This window comes from Camelus dromedarius, chromosome X (genome assembly GCF_036321535.1).
Source record: "Camelus dromedarius isolate mCamDro1 chromosome X, mCamDro1.pat, whole genome shotgun sequence".
NCBI classification, from domain to species: domain Eukaryota; kingdom Metazoa; phylum Chordata; class Mammalia; order Artiodactyla; family Camelidae; genus Camelus; species Camelus dromedarius.
The window spans coordinates 79,882,230-79,900,993 of record NC_087472.1 but is presented as its reverse complement, the minus strand read 5'-3'; the positions used below and the strand labels follow the sequence as shown (position 1 = coordinate 79,900,993).

The 18,764-nt window shown below is 39.3% G+C and overlaps 1 long non-coding RNA gene across 1 annotated transcript in view; it reads left to right on the top strand.

Annotated features, from left to right (window-relative positions):
• The first annotated feature begins 349 nt into the window (after window positions 1-349).
• LOC135320274 (uncharacterized) overlaps window positions 350-18,764 on the top strand; it is a 123,916-nt gene continuing 105,501 nt past the window's right edge. Inside the window, exons 1-2 of the long non-coding RNA XR_010379519.1 lie at window positions 350-571; window positions 6,430-6,626. This is a non-coding gene — a long non-coding RNA (uncharacterized LOC135320274). The remainder of the gene's footprint in view (window positions 572-6,429; window positions 6,627-18,764) is intronic.

Below are 18,764 nucleotides of genomic sequence, written 5' to 3'. Positions count from 1 at the left end.
AACTTTACAAGAAATTGTTAGACATTTTTCCAAAGTGGCTGTACCAGTTAACACTTCCTCCAGCAATCTGTGAGACTTCTAGTTGTTTTACATCTTTACAAACATTTACTGTTGTTAGATTTCAGAAGTTTAGCCATTCTAGTTGGTGTATAGTATCTCATTGTGGTTATAATTAACATTTTTGTGATGACTAAAGTTGAATATCTTTGCCTGTGTATATTGACCATTCATATATCTTCTTTTATGAAGAGTGCAAATCTTTTGCTCATTTTAAATTGGGTTGCCTATTTGTCATTAATTTCTGGAGGGTTCCTTGTATAATCTGGTTATAAGCCATTTGTCAGATATTTGCATCAAAAATATTTTTCCCAGTCTGTGATTTGCCTTTGCATCTTCTTCATGATGTCTCAATGCGCCTGAGTTCTTAATTTTAGCAAAGTCTAGTTTATCAATTTTTTTATGTTTAACTTTTTTTATGTTCTGTCTAGGAAATCTTTGGCTCCCCTTCGTCTCAGAGATTTTCTCCTAAGTTTTCTACTAGGAGCCTTACAGTTTTCGTTTTCACATTTAGGTCTGTAAGTCATCTCAATTGACTTTTTTGTGTTCTATGAAGTCTTTCAATAAAGCACTATAAGTTTTCCAACTTTGCTTTTCCCTTTCGAAGTTGTTTTGGCTATTCCAGGTCTTTTGCATTTCTAGATGAATTTTAGAATTAGCTTGCCAATTTCTAAAAAAAAAAAAAGAAAAAAATCCCGTTGGAATTTTAACTGCGACTTTATTGACTCTATAGCTCAGTTTGTGGAGAATTGACATCTTTAACAGTATTAAGTTTTCAAACCTATAAAAAAGGCATATTTCTCCGTTGATTTAGATTTTTTTTATAATTTCTCTCAGCAGTATTTTGTAATTTTCAGTAAACAGATCTTGATATCCCTAAGTCTTTGATAGTTTTGATGTTACTGTGAATTGTATGTTTTTAAAATTATACTTTTCAGTCGTTTGTTGCTATTTTATAGAACTATAATTGATTATTGAATATTGACCTTGTGTCCTGCAACCTTGCTAAACTCATTTGTTAGTTCTAGTAGCTTTTATGTAGATTCCTTACAATTTTTGACATAAAGAGTTATGCTATCTGTGAATAAAGATACTTTTACTGCTTCCTTCCCAATCTGGGTGCCTTTTATTTCTTTTTCTTGCTTTGTTGCACTGGCTAGAACCTCCACTACCATGTTGAAGTGGTCAAAGCAGACATCCATGCCTGTTCCGAGTTTTAGGAGGGGAGTAAGTATGATGTTAACTGAAGGTTTTTCATAGATGCTCCTTGAAGGTTGAGGATGTTCCCTTATATTGCTAGTTTGCTGAGATTTTAAAAATCAGGAATATATATTGAATTTTATAAAATGATTTTTCCACATTGGCTGAGAAGATTATATGGTTTCTCTTTTTAGTTTGCTAATATGGTGAATTACATTGATTGATTTTTAAATGTTATCTAATCTTGGCATAAAGCCCACTTGTTCATGATGTTTTATTATTTTATATATTGTTGGATTATATATTGTTGCCAAAATTTTGTCGAGAATTTTTGCATCTGTGTTCATGGGGGATATTTGTCAATAGCTTTATTTTCTGATAATATTTTTGTCTGGTTTTGTTATCAGGTAATACTGGCCTCAGAAAATGAGTTGGGAAGTATTCTCTCTGTTCAGTTTTCTTGAATTTGTGTAAAATTGGTATTATTTCTTCCTAAAATATTCGATAGAATTCATCAGTAAAGCCACCTGGGCCTGGATCTTTGTGGAAAATATTTTAATTACAAAATCTTCTTTAATATATATAGGCTGCCCTGGTTATCTGTTTCTTCTGGAACGAGCTTTGCTAGTTTGTGGTTTTTCAAGCAATTTAGCCTTTTAATATCTGTGGAATCTATAGTTTTGTGCCATTCCCAATATCAGCGAATTGTGTCTTTTTCCCCCCCAGATCAGTCTGGCTAGAGGTTTACAAATTTTCTTGATCTTCTCAAAACCCCAAATTTTTAATTTCGTTGATTTTTCCCTGTTGTATTTCTGTTTTCTTTGTCCTTGATTTTCCCTCATCTTTATTATTTTTCTTCTGTTTATTTCAGGTTTCTTTAGCTGCTCTTAGTCTAGTTTCTTTAGGTGGAAACTGGCATCATTGATTTGAGACATGTTCTAGTATAGTCATTCAGCCCTATACATTTCCATCTCATTAATGCTTGAGCTGTGTGTCAGGGGTTCCCCAAGCCCAGACTCAGGCTTGCTGCTTTGCTAGAAAGCGTCACCAGGCTAGGAAGCTGTATTATGAGCAGTTATCACAGTGAGGATACAGATTAAAGTCAGCAAAGGGAAAACACACATGGGGAGAAGCATGGGGGGAACCAGCCTCTAGCTTCCAGGTATCTGCTCCCAGCGGAGTCGCCCTGGATGTGCTTAATCCCTCCAGCAACAACGTGTAACAACATGTACGAACGTTGGCAACCAGGAAAGCCCTAGGGTTTTTATTGGGGGTCAGCACCTACACGACTGACCTCAGCTCCTCAGACTCCAGACCCAGACCCCCAGATAAAATGCACATATTCACTATAAATCACTTTAGCAGCATAATCTGGTCAAACTGGTACAGCACAGCCAAGATAGACATACAAAAACTCTCTTAACAGAACTTTCCAAGTATTTAGTTCCCAGGAGCTGACCAAGAGTTTTCTTGGGCATGTGCAGAATTTGAGTTAGCCTTTTCCTGCACAAGCTGCCTTCCACAAACTTGGGTATAAGGTATTTTCATCTTCATTCATTTCAAGATACTTTCTGATTTCCCCTTTGATTTCTTCTTTCACACATGGATTATTTAACAGTGTGTTACTTAGCTTCCAACTGTTTGGGGCTTTTCAAGGTATTTTTCTTGGTTTCTAATTTAATTCCATTGTAGTCAGAGAATATATTTTGTATGTCTTGAATCCTGCTAAATTTATTGAGACTGTTCTATGGCCTGGAATATGGCCCTTTGTAAATGTTCCATGTGTGCTCAAAAAGAGTGTATATTCTGCTGTTGGATAGAATTTTCTATAACTGGTAGGGCAAGTTGATTGATAGTGTTATTCAAATATTTTTTTCTATCTATTTGTTCCATCAATTATTTGGGGTTTTTTGTTGTTGTTGTTTTTTGTTGTGCTTTGTTGTTTTTTTCTCTCCAAGCAGTAAGCTGGGGCAGTGTAGAGTTCACTTCATTCTCTTCCCTTTTCTCAGTGATTACTCTCTTGGGATGCCTGTCTCCAATGTCTAAAAACCATTGCTTTATATATTTTGTCCAGTTATTTTTTAAGGCAAGAGAGTAAGTTCTGATACTCCATCTTTCCTGGAAGCAGAACTTTTTAATATAAAACTATCTTCCTTTAATGTTTTATGACTGTTGAATATTTTTCCTTTTTCATTGCTATTGCAAATGAAATTTTCTATTCCACTATATCTTAGAAATAATAATGGTTTGCTATATAAAGGCTATTAATTTTTATGTTATTTTTATAGTGTTGCCTTCCTAAACTTTTCTTATTATTTGTATTAGTTTTAGCATTAAGTCTCTTGGGTTTTACAGATATATTATCTTAACTATGAATATAGTTTTGCCTCTTCCTTTCCTATTTTTATGCCTCTAATTCTTTTGTTTGGTTGTGCTGGTTAATACCTCCATACAATGCTAAATAGTCACATTCTTCTATTTCAAACCAAATATTGACAGCTAACCTCAGTTTGTATCAGCTGGGTTTATTTTCAAGGCCTCAGACTGATGTTAAGTTAGGGGACAGTCTGGTGACCAATGAAGAAAGTCTCTCTTTTCAAAATGGGGTTAAATTGAGGGAATTCAGGATCCAAAAGTGAATTGTCCCCAGAATGTCTAAGAATGTATTGTGAAGATTCAAGTGGTGCTGTTCAACATGTATGGGTGAATGAGTGTTCTGATCCACTGTGTTCTACACCTTTTAGTTTCCCATTGAAGACCTTTCTGATGCCTATTTTGCTGCTATTGGGTAGAGTGTTCTGTAACTATTAATTAGATCAAGTTGATTGCTATTGTCCAGATTTTCTAAATCTTTGCAGATTTTTGTACTTGTTGTACTGATTACAGAGAGAAGAGTGTTGATGTCTCCAAGTATTATGTTGTCCATTTTTCCTTTGAATTCTATTGGTTTTGCTTCATGTATTGTGGGGCTGTATAGTTAGGTGCATGAATGTTTAGAATGGCTATGTCTTGGAGAACTGACCTTTTATTATTATGAATGTCCCTTTTTGTCGCTGACAGTTTTCCCTTTTCTGAAATCCACTCTACCTGATAATAGTATAAATACTCCAGCATCTTTTTGTTTGTTTAGTTTTGTCATTGTGTGTATATGTTTAACAGGTATTCATTTCTCAGGAGAGAAAATGTATGAACAAGAAATATAACTTTTTCAATAATTTCTATTTAGGGTCCCCATTAATTGAGAGATAACCACAGTCAACTCAGTGTTCAAGACCCTCTCCAGTGTTGTGTCTTTGCATGGGATTTGAGTGACACCAAGGCTTGAGGAGGAAGAGTCACTCTTTGTCATTGCAGACATCTGCCATTATGCCTTATGCCCTATTTCCTCCTGTCCTTGAACCACGCAGACTTGTTCTTCATCCTCAACACCAGGCCTCTCTCCATTGTTGCCAATTCTCAGAGTCCCGTCCACACTGCTGTCAGCTTCATGAAAACACTTTCTGGGGCTCTTTGTGCTGTATTGGCATGTGAGAAAACTCTGGAAGGCTGCCTTGGGCATTTCTTCCCTGAGTCCCCCAGACCTGCCCCCCTCCCCTCTCCCTTTTTTGGGAGTTTGATCTGGAGTAGAAGAAGAAGTATCCATTTTTATAGTTTTTATTTTAATAGTATATAATATTATTATTTTGATTTTATTTCCAATTTACAGAAAAATTGTCAGATTAGAACAAAGATCTTTATTCAGATTCACCGATTGCTTACAGTTTGCCACATGGGCTTTGTCATTCTTTCTATGTTTGTGTGTGTGTGGTGATTGTGTAAATTCTTTTTGCTTTCCTGAGTCATCTGAAACTAAGCCAAAAAATCGAGTAAATCAATGAAATAAAATATTGGTTCTTTGGAAAGATCAACAAAATTGATAAACTTTTACTCAGACCAACCAAGAAACAAGAGAGAAGATACAAATTATCAAAACTAGGAATGAAAAAGGGGGCTTTCTGATGACCTTACAAAAAATAAAAGCATCATCAGGGTATGTTATGAACAACTTTATGGCAACAAATTAAACAATTTCGATGTCTTAGGCACAAATTACCACAACTGCCTCAAGAAGAAGCAGAGTCCAATCTTAGGAATACACTCAAGAGAAATGAAAACACGTATCCACGTGAAGACTTGTGCAAAATACTCATCAAAGTGTTATTCATAATAGGCAGAAAGTGGAAACAACCAAGTGTCCATCAACTAATGAGTGCATAAATAAAAGTGGTCTGTCTGTACAATGGAACAGTATTCAGCCACAAGAAGGAGTGAGTGGTACATCTTGTAGCATGGATGAACCTTGAAAACATTATGCAAAGAAGCCAGTGATGAGTATGCTCCTTGCTACTGGGATGTCACTCCTTTTAGACCCTCTAAAGTGACAGTACTAGAAAATACATATATATGTGTCCTAATATGTGTATACACGTATATCCACAACTCTGTTTCTCTCTGTATATATATTAAACATGAGTTCACTGACACAAAAATGTACAAGGAAATTAATGCAAAAAATTAAAATCATGCCTTGCCTTCCCAATCTTCCGTAATTATCTATAACAAAAATAAATATGATGTAATTACATACATACATACAGAGATACATAAACATGAGTTTATACTGATACCTGTGACTTGAATCCAGCATTGTAGTGTGCAATCTGGCCTTCTGCCTTCCCCCTTGGTTTATTTGTATCTTCTTTGGTACTATGGCTTCTATTACCTACAATTTATTTACTTACTTGTTCAACCCTAGAATACATGTCAAGTAGTTTCAAAATTACTATCCTGTATCCCAGTGAGAAAAAAAAAACTTTACAAAGTACAGTATTTATGTATAGTTCTTTTTGTCTTTGGTCTTTGAGTATCTGATTAAAATACCATTTTCCAAAGTTACTTTGGTCAGCTCCTTTTATCCCCACCTATAACCAATGGAATTATGTCATACATCTGTAATACAGTTAGATTCATTTGTCCCAGTCTGCATTCCATCCATCCTGGGCTACCCCTGACACCTTTGCTGATTTTTTAGAAATTTAGATACAGGAAAGTTCACTCTATATGGAGTCGTGTATCTACCACCCCCAGAACAGTTCAATCACCCTAAAAATTTCCCATTGTGTCTTCCCCCAGCTCCTCACCCCCCAACCTAGAGCCAGGGCCTTTTGGAAGAGCTGGTTTCCAAGTCTGCAGAAGCCATAACATTGACCCCCTGAAACTGCTGAGAGACAACTGGGGTGCAACAGAACACAAGACTGATTTCTTCTTTCTGGCTGACCTCTAGAGGCTGAACGAGAAGCCTGCGTCAACTCCCAGGAGGAACAGAAAAGGTCTGTAACCATCCATCAGTTATACCTTTATCTTCCTCATATACTATATTCTACTTGTTCGGTAAATGGTTATGATTATATATGTCTTCCTTCTGGAAAACCATAAAGAGGAAAAGTCTACTCACACAGTCTGGTGGGAACACAAGTCTCCTGATATTAAGAACATGACCGGCCTCTCTTGCTCCCTCATCTTCAGACACGGCCCGCACTCTGTCTATGGAGCGTGTATCTACTTTTACTTTAACCTGAACACTCAACCCCTACACCTCGTGCCTTTCTCTTGCCTTCTGAAACAGCCTATGGATCTCTCTAAATAAATCTACCTTTACTCAAAAAACAAAAGAACATGGCCTCACGACCTAATCTTTAAGCCGCCCTGTGAGAGACCAGAGAGGAGTCCTATGCTTTTGAATAGGTACCTTGCAATTGGCAGTGAAGTGGGTATAGCATTTTTCTTATATGCCACTGAATTCAATTAAAAATATTTCATTCGGTCTTCCAGCCTCCAGAACTGTGAGACCAAACATTTCTGTTATTTAAGCCCCCAGTCTGTGGTATTTTGTTAGAGCAGCCCAACCTGACTGAGATGCTTGTCTTCTCTAAGCCATGGTTTCCTCACCCATGAAAAGAATATGTTATTTACTTCTCAAGGTTTATGTGAGAAGTAAATGCAAGCAAAAAACAAACAAATAAAACGATTTGTTCCTGGCACACAGTAAACACTCAACAAATCTGTGGAGTTACCATGAGGGAGTGGAAATGGGGGTGGAGCAAACACCCAGGCATCGCTGCGACCACAGGGAACCCTCCTTAACATCATAGATTCTGGAAAGGAGACCAGATCAGTTTCCTGATCTCCACGGCATGGGGTAGAATCAGTGAGCTTTAATCTAGATCCATTGCTAATAACCTCTCCTGAGTGCCATAGCACAGCTAAGGGGTGAATGGCTAAGACAAGGTCCTCCGTAGAGAGGTTGGTTCAAACCCCACAGATGGTGTCCAAGTCATTTGGGGGTAGGGAGGCTTATAAGCAACAGAAATTTACTTCTCACAGTTCTGGAGGCTGGAAGTCCAAGATCAGGGTGGCAGCGTGGTTGGGGGAGGGCTCTTTCGGGTTGCAGGCTCCGTGCTGTATCCTCACATGGTGAAAGAGGGCAGGGAGCCCTGTGGGTCCTCTTTCAGAAGGGTGTCCAAGTCATTTACGTCACACTTGTCAGGCCAGTGTCGGAAGAAACTTAGCCAAGCACAAAATTTTAATTAAAAACAAAAACTTGAGCCGAGTCATGGCTCCTTTCCTATTGTGTCTCTTTGCCATCAGACGCAGTTGCCTTTGGACTGTTAAAAGCACTGGATGGCTTCCTTGATTGGGAAAAAATGGGGCACTTCTTTGATGTTCTAAATCTGTCTGTGAGCCGGGCCTCTGGAGATGAGGCCATCCCTCCGGTGTCCTGTTGATCTCGGTGAAGGCTCCAGACCCAGACTTAACTGTCTTGGTCTTCCCCAGGAGAAATGGATTCTTCAATAAAACAGGAGTGTACATATATCACACAAAGACATGCACAAGAACATTCATAACAGCTTTATTTATAGTAGCTCAAACTGGCAGCAACTCAAGTGTCCTTTGACAGATGATTGGATAAACAATATATGATATCTCCACACAATGGAATTCTACTCAGCAATAAAAAAGAAGGAAAGACAGATGCACACAACATGGAAAAACCTCAAAAACACGTTGATTGCGGGAAACCAGATGCAAAAGAGTCCAATTTATGTGAACTTCAAGAACAGGCAAAACGAATCCCTGGTGAGAAAACCGAGGATGATGGTTACCTTTGTTGCAGGTGGAGGGGCGCAGAGTTGAATGGGAAGTTGCAGGGAGGATGTTCCTTGGGGGAATGAATGTTCTGGATCTTTGTGGTGCTCACGCGGGTGTATATTTCTGAAAATGCATCCCACTGTACACTGAAGACGTGTGCCTTCTAGGCATGTGAGTTTTACCTCGATTAAAATAATAAGAAAGACCGGGTAGGAAGTGAGGAATGAAATCATAGTGAAACCAGCAAAGCACGGAAGGAGGAGACACGGAGGCTGGTCCTCTGCGGAGGCTGGCAGGAAGGGGCCCCGTGAATGGAGCCAGTGTTTCTGGGCTGCCTCCGTGGGGGTGTCTGCGGAGCTGACCCAAGAGGGGAGGCTTGACTTGATCTCAGTGCAGGGCTGGGGCTCTGCTGGGCCAGGGACTCCTCTGCCTCCAGAAACAAGTTATCGCAAAGCCTTTCTGGGAAGACAGATGCTTTGATCAAAATCACACTTGCTTTGGCCAACCCGATTGAGCCTCTTAACCTTTTGGCAGCTGCTTTAGGAACATCATAGTGCCAGCTGAGACAGTTTCCAGTGTGCGACAGAGTGGGCATTCATCCCACAGATTGGCTGCCAAACAGGAAGAAAAATGGCAACTGAAAAAAAAAAAAAAAGGCAAAGAAATAGTGGTTGGAGGCCAAGACTGCTTTACTGAAGGGCCGGAGTGCCTCCCAAAGTCACAGCCGAGCTCTGCATTCGGTGGTTTCCTCCTGTTCTCAGAGGGCTGGCTCTTCTGAGTCTCTAAAATGAAGAGGAGGAAGAAATCACTGGGAACATAGCTCCCAATCCTCCTCCCCACCCGCCCTCCACTTTCCTAGCTCCCACCTACGTTGTCACCTTTCTTGCCCGTTCTGTCTTCCGACTCCATGGAGCCGCATTCTCAGTGAGTGGAAGTTGTCTGTCCCCTTTCACTCAGCCCAGTGTTGCCCCTGCATCCCTTTCTTTCCTTCTGTCAGTCCCAACAGTGTGATGGCAAGTTGGATTTCTCTCTCTCTTCCGCCATCTCTTCTTCCTTCCATCTCATTTTGTGCATATCACGTTACAGTCTTCATGCATCGATCCACAGAAAGCTGTATTACAGACACTTGGGTGGACAATGATTCTCTGATAGAAGGGCAGCTGAAAATTATGCACATGCAACCTGAACAAACAGTTTTTAAGTATAAATATTAGCCGCCTTTTCTGTGAGTGCACGAAGGCAATATAAACTGTGATTTCCCACGCAGCTCATGACTCAAAGGAGCAGCGCACAACCCAAATGGAAACTGATTTAGCACTGAAGCAAATGAAACAAAAGGGATGTTAAATGTGAAAATTATTTTTGCCGACTTTCACAGTTAGTCACCTCAGGTTTTGAAATTCTTCAGAAACTTTGCATTGGTTTCTTTTTAGTTCCTGGGATTTAACTTGAAAAGAAATATCTAAAGGGGTTCAGATGTTTTAAGTTTTCCATAAGATTTGATCTTGGTTTAAAAAAAAAAAATAGTAGTCTTGGCGCCTCAGATGAAGTCCGTCTCAAAGTCAAGGCCAAGTCTTGGAGGCCTTGGTCAAGACCCAGTTGGCCAGACTGCCTTGGGTGTGGCCGCTCCCAGGCCACTGGGCCAGCATGGGAAAGAAATCCCTGCTCTTCAAAAATGCCTGCATTTTTTTCATAATAAAAAATACATCTGGATGCCTTTTTAAAAATTCTTGGTCCATGTTAATGTTTGCCATTTTTCTGTAATGAATATATATTTAGTATTATTAAAAATCTCTTTTAAAGTTCCATGAGGGATGGTAGAGCTCAGTGGCAGAGTGCATCTGTAGCCTGCACAAGGTCCTGGTTCAATCCCCAGTACCTCCATTAAAACAAATAAATAAAAACGTAACTACCTCCCCCCTTAAAAAACAATAAAGTTCCAAGAGAATATTTCTTAAATACAGAAAAATAGAACCAATTTTTAAAGACTCCCAAACCCCATTATCTAAATCCAACCACTGTTAATATTTTGGTTATCGTTACTTCCAGTCTTATTTCCATGCAAAATATTACTTGTGGAAAAAGAAACAGAAACAAAAAATGGAACCAGAAAAAGCTCCACACATATAGACCATTTTGGTGACCTTTTTAGTTTCACTTAGCATTGGAGTCAGTGGCATTTTCTCATGGCGTTGTAATGTCCCTGTAAATAGTATTTTAATTTAGCTGCATATATAATTCAACCCAAAATACTTAGACATTTCTCCACTTTTGGAAATTTAAATTACATACAACTCTCTGCTATTTAAAATAATGGTGCCATGATAACTTCAATGCATAAATCTTCTGTTTCTTATATTTAAAATCTTTTGGTGTTGCTTTAAAAAAATTCTTGGCAACATTTTATATATATGTATATACATATACATATATGTATATGTGTGTGTGTGTGTGTGTGTGTGTGTGTGTATAGTTTGGAGAGTCATATAACACTGCGGAGTTTGTTACAAAAACCAGCTGCCCCCCACCTCTTTCCATCTATTTATCTTGTCACGTGAAGAACAGTATGTTCTAGCTAATTCTTTTGTCTACTCACTACTCTAAATAACAGGTTGGAATAAAGACTTCTTGATTTTTCTGTTGTAGGCACTGTCTATTGAATTCCACTATGGAAGAAAAATATTTGTCTTGCTTTATTTTTCTTCTCCCTAGCCCTCCCCTCCCATACACGCACTTCTCACACTCCCAATATGGCTATATCATCATTCTGGTTAAGTCAATATGGAGTGTTGTTAAAAGAAAACTTTCCACAGTGTATTGATCTAGCAGGTTTTTATTCAGTGATTCATGAATCAGACAGCATCCAATCTTAGCAGACAGAAAGGAGGTCTGCAGAGCTGTACAAGGTGAGAGATTTTTATGGACCCAAGTGAGCAGGAACAAGCAAGTCATACTAGGCATTTGCTGGTTGGTTATATGGCGCCAAAGGAAGTCTTGGAGCAGGTCAGGTATCTTGTGCTGAGCAGGCAAGCAGTGATTGGCTGACCCAGGACTTCCTTTTCCAGGAGAGCCAAACATAGATACTGAGTTATGTTAGTTTGGTTTGCTGGCATGGGGCTTAGCATGAGTGACTCCATCTTGGGCCTAATCTGGTTACTTTAACAGTGTTTGGACTCCTATGTCTATGTAAATGCCATTCAAAGCTGAGCCATGTAGTATGTAATGATCACATTTCCTCTCCCGTTTAACATTTTGTTTTCTCAGAAGTTCTTAATTGTGTTGTTAATTTCTTTGCTTGGTTTTCTATGTATTTATTGTTAATTCAAGTCCAATTTCTTCACCAATGATCTAAATCTTTTCTCAAAATATTCAGACACATCAGGCTTGTATGAGTTGCATCTTCCTGAAGGTATGACTCTTGAAGCCTTCCATCCTGCTCTCCTGTGTATGCCTGGTCCCATACGTGGTGCGCAGCTGTCTCCTGGGACTGTCCTTTGCCATCATCCAGGGACCTTTCCCCCTTTTCCCTGTACTAGATCCCTTGTTTTCTATAGCTCAGGTCCCCTTTATCTTGGTCAATTGAGCCCTTTTGGTAGAACCCACCCTCCAATAGCTTCCTAAGGCAGAGTGCTTGAAAATGAAAAACTTTGAGAACTTGGATGTCTGAAATTGGTAGTTTGAATAGATATAGGACTGACTGATAGTTGCTTGGGTAGAGAATTGAAGATGGGAAATAATTTTCTTTTGGAAATTTGAAGTCATTTTCTTCTGGCTTCTAATATTGTTGGGAAGAATGAGGCTGTTCTGACTCTTGACCCTCTGTATGTGACCATCTGCCTCGCTCTCTGACCACCAGAAACTTATATGGTCTTTCCTTTGTCTCTAGAGCTCTGAACAGTCACCCATTGTAATGGGCACTCCCAAAGTTCTTCCAGTGTAAACACTAATGGCCTTTCATTCTGGGAAATTTAATTTTCTTGTTGATGATTTCCTCCTCTGTGTGTGTGTTTGTGTGTATTTCTCTTTGTGTATCTGTGGGCGTGTGTCGATGTGTGTGTCTGTGTCACTGTATGGTGTTCTGTTTCTGTATGCATCTGTATCTTTGTGTATCTTCTCTTTGCAAGTCCTATCATTGGATGTTGGACCTCCTGGACTAATTCTATAATTCAATTTTTTTCTCTCATTTCTAGTTTGACTTTTTGCTCTAATTCTTGAGAATTTTTCCACTGGCCCAACCTGGGAAAATTTCGATCACCAAAATAAATGATAATAATCAATTACAATCACTGAATAAAATAAGAATCCCCAAGTCCACATGTATTTATTTAAATGTATGAATAAGTAAGTAAAAGGGAAGAAAAGTTTTTTTTTTTTACAATAGAGTGCCAACTAATAAATATAAGAGGAATAATAAAATTACAAAATCACCATTTGGCAACCATCATAGTAATAATTGATTCAGGCAAGAATCATCAATGGATGCTAAAATGAGTGGGTGTGAGTTTGATGAATACAAGACATTTACACAGACTCAAAGTATTTCTGCTCCAATTACATAGTAAATGTACAGTGGAGAAGTGTGGTGGACCTCACCCTAACCAATGGAATATTACCAATAATGGGACAAACAGACCTCATGTGTCTTCTGATAGGCTGCAGTGAAGAGCTCACAGCTTCACTTCTGAGGCATGCCTGCCAAAAATGAAAAAAAAAAAAAAAAAACCCAAAAAACCTAAATTGAATTATGAAGGAACAACAGACAAATTCAAATTGAGGGAAATTCTACAAAATACCCAGTCTTTCCTCTTCAAAGATGTCAAAGTGGTGAAACACACACAGAGGCTGAGAAATTGTTCCAGATTACAGGGGACTAGAGAAACATGCCAACTAAACGCAATATATGATCCTGAATTGAATCCTGGGCCAGAAAAAAAAGTTTTCTATGAAAGACATTATTGGAGAAATTGGCAAAATTTGAATATGGCCTGTAGCTAAATAATAGTATTGTATTAATGTTAATCTGATTTTCAGAATTGTACTGTGGTTCTGTAAGCCTTTATTTAATTTTTAGGCTATAAACTTTGAAGCATTTAGGGGCACATCTGCAACTTATTCTAAAAGTGTTCCGAAAAAAAATGGAGAAGGTGGGTGAGGGCTGGGAGAGAGAGAAATGGTGAGGGAGAAAATGGTAAAGCAAACATAGGGAACAATTTAACAGTTGGGAATGTGGCTACAGGGTATATGGGAGTTATCTGTACTATTTCTCAGCTTTTCTGAAAGTCTTAAATTATTTTAAAATGATATTAGAACAAAAAGAAAAGAAATAAGGAACTAAAAATGACTGGATGCTCTGGACAGCCAGTGGGGCTTGCCAGCTGTGACCTTACGTGGCTGGGTGGGGTCGTTAAGGGGCTCCGGATGTTGGGATCTTTTAATCTTTTCCCAGGAGGCTCAGTCTTCAGTTCTCCTGCCTCGGGGTGGGGGCGAGGGGTGGGGAGGCTAGGCTGTCAATGCAGGGGAGGGCAGGGAGCTGGCAGCCACTGTGCACACGTGCCCTTGATCCTCCAGTTTTCAGTGTGACTTGATGCCCCATTCTCTGTGTTGTCCATGAAGACCCTTGGATTGACTCTCCAGGGGAGAAGGTTCTACTCTTCTGTTGGGTCTTGAAGGGCCATCACCCGGCCACTCCCTGGCAATGAAGGGTGGAGGGTGAAGAGAAACCTAGGATCCAATTGCTTCTTAAAATGGCCTTTTAGGACTCACCCTTATTTTTGCCTTTTCCCTCACTTCCTGAGGGCTCTAGTGCCGTCAATTCCTCAAACTTTTGAGAGATTTTTGTGGAATAATTTGGGATGTTTCTCAGCATCCTTCGCTGCCAGCTTAGAATTCACTTCTTTTGGTTCTGTCATCTGCTTTCCAGCTTTCAAAATTTTGTTTCTATTTTTCTCCTTTCTCATTTCCCCCTGTGTGATACTTTATGCCCATTAAAAATTCCACTTACTCTCATTTTAGGAGGGGTTACAAGTGTTCAACCCATGATTTTGAACAGTCAGTCTGTGCATAAATTGCTCTGCATTCTTGATTACTTCCTTTGGACAGTGTCCCAGGAGTGAAATGATTGGGTAGAAAATGCAATCCTTTTTGAGGCTCTTGATGAACACTGCCAAATTGCTTTTCCATAGGATTCTATATTCACCAAGTTTCCATGACTTGCCTCTTTTCCTGAAATTTTGCCTGCCTTGGGTAGGATTATTTTTTTAAAAATATACAAAACTATGTGTTGTTTTGACAAGGGGAATATTAGTTCACTTTTGGCATAATTTCCCCCGAAGAGTGCTTTTTTTTTCGGAGAGGAGCTCCAGGTAGGGGCATGAAGCAGAAAGGTGGATTCAGCCAAGTGAGGGTGGGGCTGGGAAGGGAGATTTCAACTCATGCGAGATGCCCTGTCTACATAAGACACCGTGGTTTGTATGTAGAAGGCAAGAAATCAGAAGTGAGCGTGTGAGCCCCAGGTCTCTACTGCCTTCCAGTGTGGTAGCGGCAGCCTGGTTCTAGTACAGCCCCATCCACTTGGGCAAATTGAATAAGAGACCAGGAGAGAAAGAGCAATAATAATGGAAATGGTGCAGTGGTGCTTTTACTCACTGAGCCTCTCCCTGGAGTAAGCCCTAAATGGGAGACCCGAACCTTCCTTTTAATTCAACTCATGTATTTCTCGTAGTCAGGACCATCTTGTCACACATGTAATGCTTTTGTGTTTTGGGATATGTCTTCTGTTTTTTATATAGCACAGCCTCAGTGTGCAAGCCAGCTTCTTCACCTGGTAACGAACAATCTCTGCTTCACGCGCTGAGTTGCTTTTTTGACTTTTTATTTTGCAAGAATTTTAGACTTACAAAAAAAGTTCCAAAATAGTATAAAGAGTTCTTTCATCCAACTGCCCCTGACGTTAACATCTTACATAACCATAGTACAATGGCTGATGCTAAGAAATTAACATGGATACAAAACTATGTGCTAATCTAATAGACCTTACTGGAATTCCACCAGCTGTCCCACTGAGAAAGAGAAATGTGGACCACAGGAGCTGGGAACTGGCCTGGCATCATCAGGCCTCCCTCTTGGTGTTGCTCAGAGCTGGCCTGGCCCTCCCATCGGGGTCTTTGCCTTCTCCTTGAACATAAACAATTTCTCAGATCACTAACATTAAACAGGGTCACTCTGTGACCATGATGAGTCAAGACCAAACAAGGCTACTCCGTACTCATGTATGGAGGACATGAATATTGTTTAAACAAAATGACCAAACACCCACCCCCCCCCCCATCCTGTCTACTATGAGTGCCTCCTGCTTTACTAACTACAGTGTTAGCCTGCTTCGTTCCTCCTGCTTGACAGATGAGATTTATTGAGATGGCCAATCATGGATTTACCCCCATTTCCTGACAGCGTCGTACCTAGAGCAAAGCCCCGTTTCCTTGAACCCTCCCCCAAATCACCTAAAGCGCCCCCATCCTCCAAGAAGTCCTTTCAAACCCCCTCTTACTGAGACACCTCATGTTGCTCCATGGTGTGTGTTCTCCCTTGTTTCCATGAGCAATAAACCCAACTTGTTCAACTAGAAGTGTGCTCCTGGTGAGTCTGGGCTGGTGGGTAGTGACATCACTGATGTCCTCTTCCTGGTCCAGGATCCAACTGAGAACCTTATGTTGCATGTAGTTCTCCTGTCTCCTTAGTCTCCTCCAGTCCGTGATAATTCCTTCGTCGTTCTTTGTCTCTCATGACTAGTTGTAGCTTGTCCCTCAATTTGTCTGATGTTATCTCATGATTCAATTGAGGTTTTGCATTTGGGGGAAGAATACCACGGAAGGCATGCTGTGCTCTTCTCAGTGCATTCTATCAGCGGGTACATGATGTCTGTGTGACATACCATTGGTGATGTGACCTTGATCATTGGGTTAAAATTATCTGCCGGCTTTGTTCCGCAGAAATTTACTATTTTTCCCTTCGGGAGTAATGAGCATATTGTAGCGAGATAACTTTGAGACTATGCAAACATCCTGTTTCTCATACTTTGATCTACTAGCTTTAGCCCCCACTGATGATTCTTTGCCTATAAAAATGATTACTGTGTTGTTTGCCAAGTGGTGACTTTTCACTCCCATCGTTTCTTCCACATTGATTAACTGGAATTCTACTGTAAGGACCAGCTCTTGCCTCCCCCATTTATTGACTTATTTTGTTGTTTATTTATATCAGTGTGGTCTCATAAGAACTGATTTTATTCTATAGGTTATAATCCATTACTATCATTGTTTATTTTATAGCTATTTGGCTATTGGGAGCCCCTTCAAGTTGGCTATCGTGTCCTTCTGACATGCCCCTAGTTTTTTGAGCACTTCCTTCCTTTCTGGCTACACAAGATAATTCCAGGCTCGTCTTGTGCTTTTCCCTGTCTTAGTTGTGGAATCAGCCATTTCTCCAAAAAGCTCTGGCTTCTTTTACTGAAGAAACCAAGACCTGGGCACTGGGTACTGGGGCATCATTGCTTATAGACCCTCTCAGAGACAGAGCTAGGAAATATATTTCCATACACTCACATCTTTATCTATTCCTATATCTATCCATATCTGTGTATCAAAAATCCTGAGTTGATGATGATAGCTCCAATTCCAGTCTAACACCACAGGATTCAAAATTGGAGGCGACACTATTTTTTGAACCAGCACCTGGAGTAATGGAAATAAAGCAAAAATAAACAAATGGGATCTAATTAAACTTGAAAGCCTTTGCACAGCTAAGGGTACCATAAACAAAATGAAAAGACAACCTACAGAATGGGAGAAAATATTTGCGAATGATGTGACCGACAAGGGACTAATTTCCAAAATATACAAACAGCTCATATACCTTAATATCAAAAAAACAAGCAACCCAGTCCAAAAATGGGCAGAAGACCTAAACAAGCAATTCTCCAATGAAGACATACAAACGGCCAATAGGCACATGAAAAAATGCTCAGCACTGCTAATTGTCAAAGAAATGCGGATCAAAACTAGAATGAGATATCACCTCACATCAGCCAGAATGGCCATCGTTAAAAAATCTGCAAATGATAGATGCTGGAGAGGGTGTGGAGAAAAGGGAACCTTTCTAAACTGTTGGTGGGAATGTAGCTTGGTGCAGCCATTATGGAAAACAGTATGGAGATTCCTTAAAAAATTGAAAATAGACTTACCATATGATCCAGCAATCCCACTCCTGGGCATATATCCAGAGGGAACTCTAATTCAAAAAGATACATGCACCTCAATGTTCATAGCAGCACTATTTACAACAGCCAAGACATGGAAACAACCCAAATGTCCATCAATAGATGACTGGATAAAGATGTGGTGTATATACATAATGGAATACTATTTGGCCATCAAAAAGAATAAAATAATGCCATTTGCAGCAACATGGATGTCCCTGGAGAATGTCATTCTAAGTGAAGTAAGCCAGAAAGAGAAAGAAAAATGCCATATGATATCACTTATATGTGGAATCTAAAAAAAAAAAAGGACACAAATGAACTACTTATTTATAACTTAGATGATTGATTTCTTGAATATGTGTAAGCACATTTGACTGTCCTTTATGATTGGATTACCGCATTCTGTTGATTCTTATTTTGTGATTGGCTTTATTCCTTTGATAACTATGTAAGTTTAAAAAGCAAAAGCTCTAATTTGTTCTTAGAAACAATGATCAGTACCTATATGTAAACTAAAAAAACCATTGTATATATGTGTTTACCTGCAATATAATGTATATCTGCAGTTGAACTGTAATAATTCTACCTAATAAAACTGAAAAAGGAAAAAAAATTAGAGGTGACACAAAATTCCCTCTTTCCTTCCTTGTAACTCCTTTCTCCAATGATGAGAAGCCTATCTGTCATTATCCACAATACATTTACTTACTTGCTCAAAATCTAAAGTAGTTTCAGAATTGCTAACCCAGATCCTCCTGGGAGAAATATTAACTAGAGCACAATCTTTGTATGTGGTTCTTTTTTCCTCTCTCTTTTGAAATTGAGGTGAAACCCACACAATATAAAATTAACCGTTTCAAAGTGTGGGTACAATTCTTGTTGTTTTTAGTCTTATACTATGTAGTCAGAATGCTTCCTTTCCAAGTCACTGAGGTCCGTTCCTTGATGTACTTATTTTGTTCATTTGTAACACAGTTGGGTCCATTTGTTATTGTTTGTATTTCATTTGAGTTCAAGCTACATCCTGGTTGATCTTAATTATTTACTTGTGCGTTATGGGGGA